The sequence below is a fragment of the Cydia amplana genome, chromosome Z, assembly GCF_948474715.1.
Source record: "Cydia amplana chromosome Z, ilCydAmpl1.1, whole genome shotgun sequence".
Classification (NCBI taxonomy): Eukaryota; Metazoa; Arthropoda; class Insecta; order Lepidoptera; family Tortricidae; genus Cydia; species Cydia amplana.
In genome coordinates this window covers 8,630,566-8,649,143 of record NC_086096.1, presented here as the reverse complement: position 1 = coordinate 8,649,143, position 18,578 = coordinate 8,630,566, and the positions used below count along the sequence as shown (strand labels likewise).

General features: G+C 35.7%; 1 protein-coding gene across 1 annotated transcript in view; it reads right to left on the bottom strand.

Moving 5' to 3' along the window:
- Positions 1-16,840, bottom strand: part of LOC134661454 (carboxyl-terminal PDZ ligand of neuronal nitric oxide synthase protein) — a 212,510-nt gene extending 195,670 nt beyond the window's left edge. Inside the window, exon 1 of the mRNA XM_063517552.1 lies at positions 16,539-16,840. The gene's annotated coding sequence lies outside the window, so the exon portion shown is untranslated. The remainder of the gene's footprint in view (positions 1-16,538) is intronic.
- Positions 16,841-18,578: the final 1,738 nt, after the last annotated feature.

Genomic DNA, 18,578 nt, shown 5'->3' with positions numbered 1-18,578 from the left:
CTGAAACGGGTGTCATTCTGAATCCCTAACAACGTTTGTCCTAAAGTCACTTGCCCTAACTGGTTTGTCCTAATGGGCACATGCCCTAACGATCAATTGTCATAACGATTATTTTCCATAATGTAAGGTTCTGAAAAATGGTTAGGTTTTAGAACTTGCTGCCACAAAAGTGGGTTAGGTTAGGGTTAGAACTGCGACCCTCGCAAAAAAGAAAATATGCTTAATTACATTAGGATAAGTAATCAATAATTAGGGAAACCAAATTTAGGGTTTTTACTGTTAGGACAACTGATCATTATGACAAACAATATTAGGGAATGCAAAGATAGGAGAAAAGACTTCAGGGATTCAGATATAGATCCAACTGAAACTATTCATTAGTTTTTGGAGAATAAAGAGAGCCTTTACGAGTCGGTGTGGTGTAAAAGATATTTTTTTGATATCATGTCATGAATTACAAACCTCACTGTGAGCCGAATGTTTATCCTTTTTTTTTTAATTGTAAAATTCAATAAAGCTACACCCAGTTCCACTCCATATATTCCCATAACTACATTCGTGACACCAGCATAGGTATTCCGATAGTAACATACATAGTGCGTCCTCAACTCAAATCTAGACGGAACACTCCTTGGCAGGGTGCCTTGTGGTGTGGTTGTCATAGAATGAGACAGCAAGCGATTTGGCAAAAGTGTGGGTTTTATAAGAGAGCCGACGACGGTATTGTAAGGATTAGGCAAAGTAGGAGCTAAAGGAAATGAATGGAAAGAAAAGAAAAGACGGCTTATCCCAGTAACAAGCAAAGTACCTTGGCAATACAAAACAACAACTACGAGTAAAAACAAATCGCATGAATTGTGAAATCGAATTGGACAAGTCATTATTTTTAAGTATCTTGTTGGAATATGGCTATAAATAAACATTTTCGATAATACAGCCTGATTCAAATGGGAATCAAATAGGGACTGTTCAGTCTAATTAATCCTAATTCATTCGGATCAGCATAATTGAAAGGTTTATTTATATGAATCCACAAATCAAACCACGTTAGTAGTAGCGAACATTATCGGATCAAATTTCAGAACTAAATTCCATTCTATTGGGAATACTAGGCAAATGTCGAGAAACGACGGAATGAGAACGCGGTTGTATTGCCAACAGAAAACTCGATTTTGACAGTTTTGTATTTTAACGTCCAGTCAAAAATATGAAGTAAATCGAATATAAATTCACTAGACTTATACTCATAGGTATTTAATAACATCCTAGTTTTGTGAATTATTTGTGATAAGTTTGCAATGCTTCTCTTTTAATTCACAACTTGGCATTGCCTGCATTTAGTGATACGGGTTACTAGTATTAGTAGTAGTATAAATTTAATTTTACTTAACACATACCTAAACCTTTAGAACATAAACCTTTTAGAAAATAGCACTACGACGAGATTCTTAATTCCAGCCAGCATTAATTTTAACAGTTGTGTTAAATGAATCGTCCTATGTGGGGAAGGCGGGACGCGTAAAGATAAATTAAAATGAGCATCTATTTCTACAAACTTTTCCAACTTTTTAGAGACTTTCCGCAACTTGCATGTGAAAGAAAGTACAGATTGCGTGTACAGATGTTTGTACACCATCAGTGGCGGATTTGCAGTGTTGGCTGGCCTAGGCCCCAGGCCCTGTAACTACTAGCTGCCCCTTTCTCAGCACCCATTTATAGACTGTCACCCCTAATATCTTGCCGCTCTAGGCCGGGGCCTACAGGGCCTTAGGGCAAATCCGCCACTGTACACCATAGAGTAAGATAAATCTTCACATTTATATGTAGCGTGTAGTTATACAAATTTGTACGCAATTTTTGTTTGCCCAAATAACCATAATCGCAAATTTTATTTATTTATTATATCGCAAATTAACAATGGACGTTGTTGCAAATATAGCTGGTCAACCAAATCTTGTTAGTAAAAAAGGGCGCGAAATTCTAATTTTCTATGGGACGATATCCCATCGCGCCTACATTTTTCAAATTTGCCGCCTTTTTGTACTGTCTAGATCTGGTTGACCAAGTATACGTATATACTGGCTGAGGCCCGCCATTCCGTCCGCGTGGATTTTTACGTTAGTTATCAATCTCCATGAACATTGTTTAGCAAAAAGTATCATTAGTAACTCTTAACCCGTTAAGGAACGAAATTTCAAAAATGCTGCAATATCTTTTTACGAAGTTTCAGGTTCCGAGCTTAAAATAATACTTGTACCTTTTTATCTTCGTACCTAACTTTCTAGGTTTATGCTCAACATTGATAAGTCAATCAGTCAGGACATACACATTTAGAAATGTATACAAATACATATACTCGTATAGATTACGAAAACAAAAATGTATTATAAAATGTGTTAATTAGTCAAAATAAAATGAAGGTACACAGCCAAAGCGAAGACCTTCATTATCATCCCTTGGGTCATTTAATTTCTCATGTTGGCATGTCATTGTCACTAGCAAGCCCAGACTAATAAATCTCAGAGTGGCTTAGCCTTAGCAATTAATTTATCGTGTAAATCAAGCATAGACATAAAGCTTTAATAGATGTCGTACGTACAGCGATTAGTTTGAATACCAGGAGTACAATCCGATTTGAGAAAATTACAAAAGACTTGCTTGCCATATGATGTCGCCAGTTGGATATGTTGCCATTTGGTATTACTTAATTTATATTGAGCTTCCGGTATATTAAAATCTGAGCGCCGTAAATACCGTCACAATAGTGCTAGTGAAAAACAGTGGTTTCAGTGACATACGTCGTTATTTTTTTCATTTGTATTAAGTTTAAAAAAATATCTTTCTCTAACTTATATATCAATACAAGTATGTACTACCTAGTTTACAATACGAGTACACACTCGTGCTCGTGCACACATAAATTAAATCTATTTTTTTAGCTTTGTAGTAAATAGGTACCTAATAGTTACTTACAAATCAAGAAATATTCAGCGCATGATTATTGAGACAAAGTAGATTGAGTCTGCTTACAATGTCTGTGACAAAACGACTTTATATAGCGATAAGCAGCATCACAAATGACTTGACAGAAGTTCAGCAATAATTTTTGATAAAGGGTCACTTGATTTATTCGATATGTAATTAATTGAATGTACCATCACATTGGCCACTTGAAACTACGAGACCGAAAAGAAAATCTCGTTAAAGACTCGAGACTCGACTCGACTCGAAAGACTCCTATTAATACGGAAACATTAAAAGGAAAATGTTTATTTAATATTAACACAATGGATTACATTTAAATGTTTTCGTCATACTTGTATGATATTGGATCGCGTGGACTATTAGGACCCAACGGGTTGTATGTAGGTAAGATCTAAACAAATAAACAGTCCCACGCACAAGACGTCCTTATTTGCCTCGTTGTTTCTTCGGAAGGAACCATTGTCGAGTAACGGCATCGTTAAGGTCTTATTCGTCGAATTTTGAGAGACAGTGTATTTTCATTCGCCCGGAATTCGTTAACTTTTATTTTATTACGTCGTCTATGGGGAATTAGCTAGTTGATACTAGTTAATTTCGTTGATAAAGAGTTTGATCTAGTCGGTAACATTAAGGACTTATGAAGTTCATGGCTTCGAATCCTGGTGTATTAAGGTGATTTTAAATTGGATTGTAGATACAGGCGTCCTAGGCTCCGTAGGCCGCTTGGTTGCCACCTGGTTGCCGCTGACTCCGAAACTTTATGGAATTATGTCAGAATTTCGGAATTGTCCGACATTCTGATAAAATCATAGTTAACCCTACCCATAATACATGTGTATTTATTATATTAAATTAAATAATAATTTTATTGAACAACAACATAAGTATAAAATAACAATAAAATAACCTAAATAAAATTAAAACTACCTACAAAACTAAAACTACTACTTAAAAAGCGGCCAAGTGCGAGTCGGACTCGCCCATGAAGGGTTCCGTATTTAGGCGATTTATGACGTATTAAAAAAAAACTACTTACTACGAGGGGCGTTCAAAATATTCTCGGTATTGATATCTTACAACCTCTTCTAAAATTTCTTTCGTTACTGGCCGCTAAGGTTTATTCATTGACATTAAAAAAAAGTATAATTCGAACCGAGATGTTCTTTTGTTTTTCTGCAATTGCTGAACAAACATGAACATCATGTGGGAATTGACAATGTTAACTAAATTAGAACATCGATGCGTGATAAAATTCTTGACAAAACAGGGTAAAAATCAAAAAACCATAAAAGAGGAAATGGATTGTGTTTACCGTGAGTCTGCTCCTTCTTTATCTACCATTCAAAAGTGGTTAAGCGAGTTTAAACGTGGAAGGGAGAGTGTTGAAGACGACCCTAGACCTGGCCGGCCTGTAGTAGCTACTTCACAAGAAAATATTGATAAAGTGGAAAAACTTATATTGGAAGATGGTCGAGTGAAGGTAAAATCTATAGCACAAGTAACCAATCTCTCTATTGGTACCGTACATGATATTATCCATGACCATCTTAATATGTCAAAAGTAAGTGCAAGATGGGTTCCGCGAATGCTGACTCGGCTTCAAAAAGACATGCGTGTAGCTTGTTGTTCCGATTTTATTGACCTGTGCGGTGAAAATCCTGATGAGGTGCTGCAAAGAATAGTTACTGGAGATGAAACCTGGGTTCATCATTATGACCCAGAGAGTAAACAAGAGTCCATGCAGTGGCACATTAAGGGTTCAGCTCATCCCAAGAAGTTCAAGGTCATCCCTTCAGCTGGCAAGGTCATGGCCACGATATTTTGGGATTGTGAAGGAGTATTACTGATCGATTATAAAGAAAAAGGTGTAAATATCACAGGACAGTACTACGCTAACATTCTACGTCAATTAAAGGATGCAATCAAAGAAAAGAGGCGAGGAAAGTTAACCAAAGGTGTTATGCTTCTGCATGACAACGCCCCCGTCCATACTGCTCATATTGCCAAGGCAGCTATTGTTGAATGTGGGTTTGAAACTGTTACTCACCCACCGTATAGTCCGGACTTAGCCCCCAGCGACTTCTTTTTGTTCCCCAATCTTAAAAAGGATCTGCGTGGAAATAAATTTTCCGATGATGAAGCATTGAAGGCGGCAGTGGAGGAGCATTTTTACACCAAAGATAAAAAATATTTTTATGCAGGATTAAAAAAAATAATTGATCGATCTTTTAAGTGTATGAACATAGGGGGGGAGTATATTGAAAAATAAAAATATCAAACTTTTCGTACTTGTTTGTTTTCATTCTCATACCGAGAATATTTTGAACACCCCTCGTAGATCTCGTTCAAACGAATTTTCGGTGGAAGTTTACACGGTAATGTACATCATATATTTCTTTAGTTTTATCATTCTGTTATTTTAGAAGTTACAGGGGGGGGGGGGACACACATTTTACCACTTTGGAAGTGTCTCTCGCGCAAACTATTCAGTTTAGAAAAAAATGATATTAGAAACCTCAATATCATTTTTGAAGACCTATCCATAGATACCCCACACGTATAGGTTTGATGAAAAAAAAATGTTGAGTTTCAGTTCTAAGTATAGGGAACCCCAAAAATTTATTGTTTTTTTTCTATTTTTGTGTGAAAATCTTAATGCGGTTCACAGAATACATCTACTTACCAAGTTTCAACAGTATAGTTCTTATATGTAGTTTCGGAGAAAAGTGACTGTGACATACACGGACAGACGGACAGACAGACATGACGAATCTATAAGGGTTCCGTTTTTTGCCATTTGGCTACGGAACCCTAAAAAGGATAATAATTGATACAGTATTTTATTATTTATTTGTGGGATGCCCATCCATGTGATTGCTTCTGATAAAATACAGATTTATGAATATTCTTGGTACCTACGATTATAGGTACCTACTTAACGTACAGAAACACATTTTTCTGATCACGACTTATGAAACATCGTGTAAAAAGATCAAACAATCTCATTTTAGTAGTTTTAGTGAAAAAATGTATTTTCCAACGCCTATTTTACCTTACTCTGAAGCTTTTTCACATTTGAACAGGATATCTTATATAGGTAAGCAGACTCTTACAAGCCAAATTGAGAACCGCTGTCCTAATAGATGTGCCAAATATAGAAGTGAGAACAGACTGTTTAATATTTATTATAAAAAAGTTAATGTTCGTGAATTCCTTTTGACGTAATTGCTCGATTCTCTGAATTGTTTTATCAAACAACATAAATTAAGTAAATCTTGAAGACTAAAATCATTAAATTCATTATGAATCTCTATACAATAATTCTAGTAGCACACTGCGCTGTTTAGCGAGGCCCTGTCAGCAGTATACAAATTATTATTATTTAAACACGAGTTGGACGAGTTCATCTGAAGTACATAAATTATTATTATTTAAACACGTGTTGGACGAATTCATCTAAATATTAACAGCACGTAAATTATTAAAATTATATTTATTAGTGTCGGACTCGAGTTCCTATCGAGTCTTTTGAGTCTAAATGTGAAGAACTCGACTCGTTTTTACGCGAAAGTTCCGAGTCTTTTAAGCCCCGAACCAGAATCGAGTCCTTTATTGAGTCTTTTAAGCGCAACTCAAAAAGACTCAAGCCTCCGGATAGATTTCGTCAAAAAAATGTACTTACTTATGTTTTATCTAAATTAACACTAAGGAAATAGAATTTATTGAATGATGTGTGAATTTCATATGAAGACAATGCGTTTTCACAAATTTATATAGGTACCTACATAGGTAATTTAAGAGTTAGTTTTTAGCGATAAGACCGCCTTTTGTTTACCTCTGCTTGTGTTTCTGTTTTCTTATATTGAGGTGTGCAAGAAAGAGTATTTCATTTGTTATCTTTAAAGAACTCAGGTCTTTACAGAAGGACTCTTGACTCGAGAAGAACTCAAGTTTCGACTTAAATGACTAGTCTGAAAAACTGAGCCGAGTCTTAAAGCAGAGAACTCAATTGAAGAGTCTTAACGAACAATGATTTTTATTGAGATATTAAACGTATTACCTACAAGCCTAACTGCTGCATTCACACTGAACTTATTGTTGAATGAAAACGGTAAGACAATGATCTTCTATTCTTGGCAAATAAATGCCATCGAAATATAATTTGTTTGCGTTTTCTTTGAACACTCGCAATAAATAACATCCCTTTTCTATTTTCAAAGTTTCTTAGGTACTGCTAATAAGCTCCACGGGGATTTCTCAAAGAAGACTTTGTAGACTCGATACTCAAAATTTAATTTATAAGCCTTTTTTCTTGAAGCCTAAAGTGGTTCTTTATTTATGTCTCAATGGTAAAATTTATTTCAATAAAAATGTCTCGAAACCACGAGAGCTTTAAAAATTGTTGGTGTTAAATACTTAATGCCTAACTACGTAGTAGTGTAGGCAAGTAAGATTACCGCGTTATAGTTTAAAATGGTCAATAATAAATAAATTCCTGTGCGTTATAGCCGTAGCTGCAAGACGGGCGTCACAGTCGCGCAATGTCAGTCGCGCAGTGGTCAATATTGCGCTTGTAGAATTTAAGGCCTGTGCACAGCGACTTGCGTGTGCGTGACGTGCACGTGCGCGTGCGCTAAAATGTTGGAGCCGGCCGGTGTGCCGTCTCTCATCAGGATCTGTATACTACAACGCTGCACGCGCACGTCATGCACACGCAGCCGGTGTGCACAGGCCTTTATGCATTATGCGTTAGTTATGTAGGTACCTACTTACCTATAATATGCATCTTCACTACATAGGTAAGTATAGTACGGCTCTTCTGAGGTGAACTTTTCGCTTCGAACCTTAATCTTTCAAACAAAGGCCATTGTCTCTATTATCGCAAAACCGCTTGCTCCCCAGTTAGCACGTGCCAGTACAACATTCATATTGAAAAACAACCGGTATCGTCATAGTATTAAGGTTCAAATTTAATGTCACTGATATTCTAGATATTACGTTTTGGTAGTGTAGGACGATAAACCGCCCCGAAGCGATACGGCGCTCATATTATTTTGATACTTAGTGTGGTGTTAAAAATGAAACGTGGTTATTTATTATATTGTTTTATTTAAATTATTAGCTTGCGGTGGTAAATGTAATAATTTACAAAGGTGCAGCTGCAAGCATTGTTATTTTTTTCTTATCTTTAAAATAATGATACTGTGAAATTAGCACCTCTGATGTGATGCCGACGCATAGTAACAATAAAAACACTGATAAGGCAAACGTGGAGCTTTGAAGCGTACAGCTTTTCTAACAAAACGTCACGTGTCAACGGTCAGAAGAAAGGTCGGTTATAATATAAGAAAGAAATTGATTATATCTGATTTTTTATGACACGATTTTATCTAGTAGTACGTATAACTGTTTATATACCTACACGGAAAAATGTTGATTATACCTATGTTAAACTTATTAATCTTAAATTTACATTGTTACCTTAGATTTTGTTATATAACAAATATACAACGCTTTATCATAAATAACCGTGTTTCATTTTTAACACCACACTAAGTATCAAAATAATATGAGTGCCGTATCGCTTCGGGGCGGTCTATCGTCCTGGGTCGTTCTCGCATTTCGTGCAAATCGGTGTTTTCGGAAATTTACCAAAAATGTGGTGGCGTTTTCAAATATCTGTTAATGCAAGGTTGTAACATAGGGCCTAAAGTATATGTCTCTCCAATGAACAATTCTAAAAAGGTATGTATTTTCTTTATATGTACAATTAACACCCAATTTTTTCATTCATCTCTACATGTAACGCGTGAAGATATAACTTTGACCTACATTTTAACCTTAAGATACTACTAATAGAAAATTCGTTGTTTGTTCAATAAATGACTTATTTAGTTATGTTTTAAATCGTATAATATTAGAAGCTAGAAATAAATAATAAAAACTATACAGCCTTATAAGTGTATGGTTCAAGTAATTTCTTCATTACCGACGTGAGAAATAGATTAGCTATATTTTGCTATATAGCGAGGGTATATAGCGCCTACCGCCGATGCAACACATTGTTCGTCAGTCAGTTGGCCGTGTGATCTCGTAGTGGACGACCGTGTGCCGCTGTTAGCGAAAATATATACGATCTCTCGGGTCGGGAAGAAGTGTGGTTCTCGTTAGTCTTCATCGCCATCGCGTGATTTATACAGTAAGTAGCAAGTGTACATTATTACAATTATACGTAATGAAGTGTTTTAGTGTCGCCTTTCAGATGGTTTATTCTGCAAAATTAAGGTCTGATGCCAACTGATGTAGGCGACAAAAACTTCCAAAACTTCATTCATATCGGTTTCATTCACTTCTTTTCCTTCCAATTTTACTGGGGAAGGTAATGAATGACTTAAGAAGGTAATGATAATATATTCGAGGCAGTGCATTTAATGGAAAGAGGCTTAGTTATTATAAATATTACGTTGTTATAAACATTTAAAAATGTATATGATAATAGGGGAGCCCAACCGGGGAGCCTTTGTAGTCTAAGATGGTCGACCTTCACCGATATGTCTGACGTATGAAACTTACATATTATGAAAGAAAATATGTTCCTGAACATAAATAAATAGGGTTGCTTAAAGAAATATGGTCAAGACTATTTTTAATTATTTTTTGAAAAAAAAAAATTTTTTTCAAATTTCACCGATCTGTCTGACAAACGAAATAAGTTCCAATGGAAAGTATACAACTTGTACAATATAAATCAACTAGGTTGCCTATCTTTTTCCGGTCACTACTATATGGTTGTAGGGTTGCTTGCGAAAATCCGGTCACAAATAAGGGTTGCCAGGCTTTTAAATAAAATAAGAAGGGAAAACTTTTAGCGATAACTCATAAACGGCTTAACTTATCAAGTTTGTTTGAATGAGATGAGAGAATGAGAGAAAAAAATTACATAGGTACAAAACGCGAATGATTTAAATATATTTTGTCTATGCTAATTTTTGAAAATTTGAAAACTATGTTTTATGTGATATGGTGCGCAGATGATCAAACCGACTTAACAAACACTTGGGGTTGACAATCTCGACTTATAATGATGATAAGTAAATGGTAAATGTACCATCTAGCTTGAACATTATAAGTTGAGTTTGTCAACCCCAAGTGTATGTCAAGTCGGTTTGATCATCTCCGCAGTGCTTAAGACACATGTTTTTAATATTGTTGATTTTAATTGGTGTTAATTTTCTTGAAATGCAGTTTTTTTATGTTCGATTTCATAAGTTTGTTTCATTACCGTCCACTGATAAAATTACCATCTCGGCCGAATTCATTACCAGCGCGTAGTTCATTACCAGTAGCCTTATTAAATGAAAAGTAATAACGTTACAAAGGTGCCTTTAGCAGAAAAATGTTAATAAATGAATCCACAAATTGACGAAACTCAAAAGTTTACCATTTAAAAGAAAAATTACAAATCGAGAGAATCTCACCGATTTGCACGAAATGAGAGAATGACCCTCCTACACTACCAAAACGTAATATATATAGAATATCAGTGACATTAAATTTGAACCTTAATACTATGACGATACCGGTTGTTTTTCAATATGAATGTTGTACTGGCACGTGCTAAGTCGGGAGCAAGCGGTTTTGCGATAATAAAGACAATGGCCTTTGTTTGAAAGATTAAGGTTCGAAGCGAAAAGTTCACCTCAGAAGAGCCGTACTATACCAAGTTAAACTTGAACGTATGAAATGTGAACGTTTTAGGTTAAGAGATGCAAAGTTAACGGTTTTACAGTCAGCTCACTCAGTCATAAGAGTATGGGTTTTCTAGTTAGAAATGTAGTAAGTAGGTAAGTAAGTATGTGAAACCTAAAAACAACTCGTCCCACAGATTACGATAGTTATGCTTTGTGATCAGTGGTGGTTAAATGTAATCAAAAAGAATTCGCTAAGCATTAATTATAGGATTAAACGAACTTACCTTACTCGCTTGCCAATGTACGCGAATTTAGAGCCGCCATAAAAGAAAAAATCACCAACTGTCACGATGACACTCCATATATTTTGCGCGCGCCGTAACGCATCTGTCGCATAGTTATTAAAAATTAAGTTTTATCGAGTAATTACTAGTTTTTCCCATGCAGTTATACCTAAAAGGTCTATATACAGTGCAATGTGTACATGGAAAATGAAATTTGTAAATATCGCAACGTAAGTACCACGGACTGTGGTAAGTACATTGTACAGCCTTGTACATCTTTACGGACAGCATTTGTCAGCTAGTAAACAAAAGTAGTTTTCATTTTCTAAATTCTTGCAGCTAGAAGGTGCTAAGAGTGCTCCCGTGGGGAAACTTGGACTTCTGATACAAGTCATGTACTTAACCTCACTTTATTATAGAGTACCTATACAAAGTTTTTATACATTCTCGTGTGACGAGTTTGTCTATGTCCGTGGGACATTGTTCGAGGTGTTGGCTTAAAGATATTTACATACTTAACCTCACTTTATTATAGAGTACCTATACAAAGTTTTTATACATTCTCGTGTGACGAGCTTGTCTATGTCCGTGGGACATTGTTGGAGGTGTTGACTTAAAGATATTCACATATCGCGTAGCGACATTTTGTGCTTCGTTCTATAGAGAACATAGACTTAGGTCCGTGGGACATTGTTTGAAATGTTGGCTTGAAAATATCCACATGTTGCGTGGCAACATTGTGCTTTGTTCGTGGAACGAAGGTCAGATCTTTTTCAACTCACTTTGACTATAATATAATGCTTATTGCATAGCAAGGAGCCCTTCGTCCGTGGGACGAGCACGAGTATCACTATTCAATAATAAAATGGATTAAATGTGAAGAAACACCTCATCCGTGGGATGATAATTTGTGAATGGGAAAAGTTTTTTTATTTATTTCAATAATATAAATACGTACATACAAAACTTAAGAACTAAAACCTGTTCTGAGCCATGCCGGGTCCAAAGGCCCCAATCACACTTGCAGCGTTACATTTGTGAATTGTTTTGTATTACCTAATAATTTCTTATAATGACATTAGCACTTGAAATTCAGTGCATGAATTTCGTCACACTCATGGATGTGATCCTGTATCATTTACAAGCATATTCTGATATAGATGATATTCTGTCATTAGCAAGCCCGCTAGCGGCATTAAACAAATTGTATGCTAATTAAGCATCTACTTACTGTTTACAAATAATAACAATATTCTGGATGCTGTTGGAATAATGCCTCTGGATTAATGTATATGCTAAGCATTTATAATATATGCTGAACCCTTTTAAGGCTTAAGAATGGCCTACCATTTTTATTATTTCTTTGCTAATCAAAACTTCTGTAACCTGCACTAATATAATAAAATAAATAAGTGCCGTGGCAGTGTTCAGCACACACATACTAGTGTACAAAAGAATGCTATTTAACAGCCTTTATAAGGACTAGATCCAAACCACTGCCTTATTGTGAAGGTCATATCCTGGGGTTAATGGCTTATACTTTTTTCACTCTTACAAGTTTACTATAGCTTGAGCGTGTTTCATAATAATATATCATATTGTGTGAATATGGATAACTTGTTCCCTTTTCAGGCAGTTTGGTAAATTGCCATACAAGTTTACTAAAAAATTCTAATATCATAACATCATAACATAACCCTTCAAGGGCTACTAATTTATTTTAGCCAAAATGTCACAATTATAGTGTGAACAAAATTATGAAATGTCCCCGGATAGCTCAGTCAGTTGAGCATGGGAATTTTAAGTTCTTGAAGCCCAATTGCCTTCGGTGAAAATGTTCAAAAGATATATAAAGATATTATATACTGAATTAAGTGAGTTTATTATTACTTTCAAATGTAAGATAATGAGAAGTATGTTGTATAAAATACAAGACTGTAGGTGAACAAGGATACAATACCGAAACTATACCTACATATGAAATCTTAATCAGTCAGCCATTGGATGGATATTTAATATCAATTAAATTATAGCCCAACGCTTCAAACTCATTTATTTATCAAACTTTCAGACCTTTATAAGCCAGTGGTAACATTTATTTATTTTTTGGAACCCTTTTACAAAATGATAGGGTTCAGTTTAGCACAAGTTTATGCCCATTAAATGGCAGACTTGAATACATTTGTGATAAGAAAGAGAAATGGTTAGGTTGGTATGTAATATAATATAAGTAGGTAGGTAGGTAGATAATTAGCTAGGTTTATAGGTAAGTATGTAATAGCTATATTACATTTCCCAACTTTTGAACAGTAGTGTAGTAACAAATCTCTATAGCAGAATCCTTGACTTTTTAAAACAGTAACGGGCTTAGCCAAATTAAGCCCAGAACATAAAATGAAGATAATATAATTACTTACGTATTTATTTATATTTGTGTTAGAATGTTTGATACCTCTTGGTACTGTAAATTTACTTTGAACGGTTGGGGGGCTAATGATAATGGGTCAGGTCCATCGGAGACAATTATCAATAGTAGAGCTGAAATGAAAGAAGGATTGGATTCCGAAAGTAAAATTATGCTTTATGCCCATTTTATGCCATAATGAGCAATAGATATTTTTCTTTTATCTCTAATGATCTAATTAATCAATTATAAATGTATAAATAATCAGTAGTGAATTGAAACAATTTCAAAAGTATAATAAAATGTACAACAGATCATTTTGTTGCATTTATATGCTTTTCTTTATACTCTCTGTACGCATATGATCAGAAAGATCCAACAGAAAGTGGATAGATAGTTACACCTCTCAGCAGTCTTACGACTGTTCAAGCTGATCTATGAAGATATTTTTGGGCACTTAACAGAGCATTATAGACAAACTGTCGATCCATAATAACTCATGACTATGTTATATAAATAGTCATTTTCTGTTTTTCTTAGTACCTATTTAGAATTCTCGAGGTGTATGCATATGTACAACATACGAAGTACGAACATATGTCACTTACAAGTGATTTGCGGTTTTTATTATGGGATAATACACGAAACGTCACAGACCGATCCACATACATATGTGTGGTTTTATAATTCACACAGTCCCTAAATAAATGTTTTACATTATTTTACCTAATTACATGTTGTTTTGGTTTAAACTGCTTATTTTCTTAGATTCTGTAGTGGTGAGAAATACTAGAACAAATAATTGAAAGAATGTTACCCAACAGGATCATCTTTTTATATAAGTACCTGTAGATATTTATAATAAGTACTTAAATAAAATATTCCCTATGCCCATGTCCAGCAGTGGACGTCCTCTGGCTGATAGGATGATGATGATGAGGAAATAAATTATTAAAATATAATACAAAGTGAAACTTGTTGTAGCTAGGAAAGCAATTTATCGTATTTTAAGTGTAGGCTATATAATTGGTAATACCCCGTTTAGCATAATTAGCAAGTAAGCAAGTGAATACTTACTTAGCTTAGTTAAGTACTTAACAATATTTTAAATAAGGGTACTTAATCCCTTCTAACGTAAACTATCTGGTGTTAAGTCACCATGTAGTAACAAATTTACTATATTTAGTTTAAACAGCTCCAAACATGTCTCAAGATTCTCCAAACGGGGAAAGAAGAGTTTATTCGGATTAGAATATGGACATGCAATCAATTACGCTTAATTGCATGCATGAGAAGCAATGCGAGTATATTTAAGGGTGTATGACACGAATAATAAATCAACTTGAGAATTTGAAACTAAGATTACAGGGGTAGTTACTTCATGTTTCAACAAATAGCTAGTACATTTATTTTTATGTTTACTTAGAATAGCAAAACTCTTTGAAGACCTTAGCTAAGAAAAATTAATAGTGTCAAGATTTTACTTACTGGGTGATGCCCAGAACCTATGACTATTGACACAATTTTAATAAAATGAAATTATGTATTTATTGGAATAAACGAATACAATATAAGAGAAAAATATGGCATCATAATGTCTTAAAACCTTGTCTTACGTATCTTAGACAAGTAACAAGAAAGTACAAGGTATTTTAGTAGCCATTCACATGTCTTCTTTCTTTTATGGAGGCTTTATATTTATATATCATACATTACTTAGATGCTATTTAGTACTAAAAGAGGGGGTAATAATATTTCTATATTTTCTTTACATATGACAATTATCATGTCTCACATTGGATAAGGTAAAGATCATAAGGGCAGGTCTCACCAGTGAATTTAATGTTTTAATATAATGGAGGGATGCTTCAGATAACTAGTCTGCTACTTTTGTTAGATACTTATTTATTAGATATATTTACATGTTCAAAATTTTGTATACAGTAAATCTTTGATTCTCAAAGTATTTACCTATTAAAATAGCAGACTCTAATTTTATTGTTGATAATTCCCATGTCATAGGAAGGAGAATTTTTATTTTAACATTGATCTACTTTAAGATGTCTCATAGCAACTTATGTTTAGTTTACCTTTGATGATATATAGAGATAGGTATCCATTATAGATATATAGATATATAGATATATATGTATATTCTTACCAAAAAGACAAGTGCTTGTTTTTGGGTAGATTTTTGAGATATTTGGTTTTTACAAATTATTTAATTCTCTTCTCTAAACATCTACATTGTTAATTATCCAGAAATAAATACGAATATAATTATAGGATTAAACGAACTTACCTGAAGTGAAGTTCAATCCTGATTATATGAAGTATTTATTTCTGGATAAGGGATATCCCCACCCTCCTCGAGTAACCATGGATCCATGGTTACTTCCCAATTAGTGTATGAATACTCTAAACTATATGAAGTGTCATCGTGACAGTTGGTGATTTTTTCTTTTATGGCGGCTCTAAATTCGCGTACATTGGCAAGCGAGCGAGATGTACTACATTGTTAATTATCCAGAAATAAATACGAATATAATTACAACTAAGTATGATAAGTTACATTTAAGAACAAATGTTTCCAGCACAAAAGCTGGGTTTAAGTCAACAACAACAACTAACCGCTCGTCTAAACTAAACTTGTTCAACTCGCCCCCGTACCAACTGCTCGTGATGAAATGGCTACTAATTTATTTTCATCAGCTACAATAGAATAGACCTAAGCGGACGACAAAACTGAACTTTATTTACACTTCACAGTTCTTGAAATTGAAGTGCAACATTCAAGGAGGTTCCCGTTGCACAACACGAGACAATCAAAGTAATGCGATAGGCAGTTGATAACACGCGGTGACAATAGCTTTGTAAGTGTCAGGCGGGCAGGTTCCGAGAATCAACTTATTAAATAAGTTCTTTGTTAAACCTGCGATCGCCGCCTGCGCACCGGGAATGCAACTCGACCGCTCCGCGCTCGGACAGTAAAATACACATAGACCACACACCAAGGAATGGACATTGATTAGTCATCAACTGATTACCATTTAACTATTTACATCGCACTCTTCGCAGAAGTCTCGGCTTGACCCGAACACAGAATGAAGCGTTTATTTCACACTGCACACGTTCACAAATAGATACAATTCAAGAAAAGTCCGTTTAACTTACCGGTTTAGCGCGAGCTTCGTTCAGTCATGCCTGCGAGCTTACACAACAACACCAATAGTTGTTAACTTTGTTCAAGTTTGTCGAAGTTATCACTGAAACATGATGTCAACTCTCTTAGAAAGTACATTAATGGTCATTAGGAAGTAAATCGAGTCCTGCAGTTAAGTTATAATCGAGATATTTTTTGTTTCAAACAGGTTTTGAGCGGCAGAAAGCGAGTTTAAGTTTGTGGCGGCGCGCGGGAACGGGACACGGCCGCCCGAAGGAAGGTGGCGCGCGATATGACGGGTGTCGGCGCGGCTCGGCCCGTGGCCCGCGGTAGGCGCTCCGCACAGCCATTCGGCGCCGGAGCGGCAACGTCGCGCGCGAAGCCTCTTCCACAACACCATACACCATGGCGTCACTGTTTCATCATAGATAAACGGCTCCCGTAGGAAGACGTTGAGAAATGAGAAACACCGCGCCGCGCCGCTCTAAACGCATGGCCCGCACCGACTTGCAACTTTCAAAGCTCCGGCTTGGGACACCTTCATACCATACTTATTACCTATCCAACAGATGCTAACGAATGGATGCTACCTACTACTTACTTAAAGTAAAGTAAAATTAACCTGTTTTCTAGCTGCATAAATATTTTCTTTGGAAAATTCGATGGTCCGGTGACTATCTTATTAAATTCTTATAAGTAATATTAAATCTTCAATATTAGTAAGGTATGTACTTTACCTATTGCACTTACACCTGACCCAATGTTCTATAACAATAATTACTTACATTACTTTGCTTGATCTTGGTAAGTAAATAACTAAATACCTATAATGTTTATGGATATGGCCGCTGACCAAAGTTATACATAACATAGGTAAGTTGAGTACTAATTAATACCTTTGATGGCTTATAACAGCTGCATTCTTAATTACTGCTTCGGAGTTCTAGGTTCGTTTAGTTTACCTAGTTCGCATACCAATACTATAAAGCACAACAAAGGAAATTATCTCTTTGTGTGATTAGTCAGCAGGTTCCGGTGCGTCACGCGGTCGGCTGATCAAGAGATAGCACAGTTCAACATAGCATTTATTACCCAGTACAATTTACATTTAAAACGATAACGTCAATAACACTAGGTCAAAATCAGATTATTTTGTGACACGGTGCCTTAGACAGATACATTATACATCCTATTTAACATCTCTTGTTGCGTCGGGGGTTAATTAAAATTAGTGTTGAGTCGCTCACTCGTGAGGCACCTCATTTGTACCACTCATTTTGTTAATTTGTCGCAGTACTTCGTACCGCAAAAATGTCTTACTTCACTCCTCTATTAATTTTACTCAAATGAGTAAAATACTCGGGCGCATCACAAACACGTCTTGCCACACAAATCATTCACACACTTCAAATTTTAAAAAACGCTTATCCGTTCAAATTCACTCGCGAGTCTCGCGACCCTCAAAACTCATACACTCCTCAAAACTCGCAAGAGAGTCCCTGCCAGTCCCTGGATCGCGCGAGGTGCTAGGTGCTCGCCTGCTCACCGACACTCAAAACTCAAATGTCTCAAATGAAGAAACGAGTAATGGTGCACACTGTCAACTGCCGAACTACTAAACCTTATTGCAACGACAAAAGGTCCACCGAGAAATGCGTTGAGTTTGTACCACTCACCGCCTCTCTGTGACATGAACCCCTCAAAAACCCTTTCAAAATGAAACAATGAATTAGAAATACCCAAAGAGGGAGTGAGACAGACACGCGACGTACTTCAATATCGCTTCGCGTCACCACCGAAAATACGTTAACAATTAAACACGAAAGACAACAAGCGTAAGCGCTGCAAGCTTTCATACATCTTACGCCTTTTTGATCCTAACTTACTTGTCAAAATGGCGCGAGAAATCAGTCACTAAAAGGAAGTTCGATGTGTTTCTTCTCTGTCGCACTTGTAAATTCGTAGGTAAGTGTGACAGGGACGCCACATGACGAACTTGGTTCGCGGTACGCGCTCTCAGACAGGCATTTACGAAGCTTGCTTAGAAACAG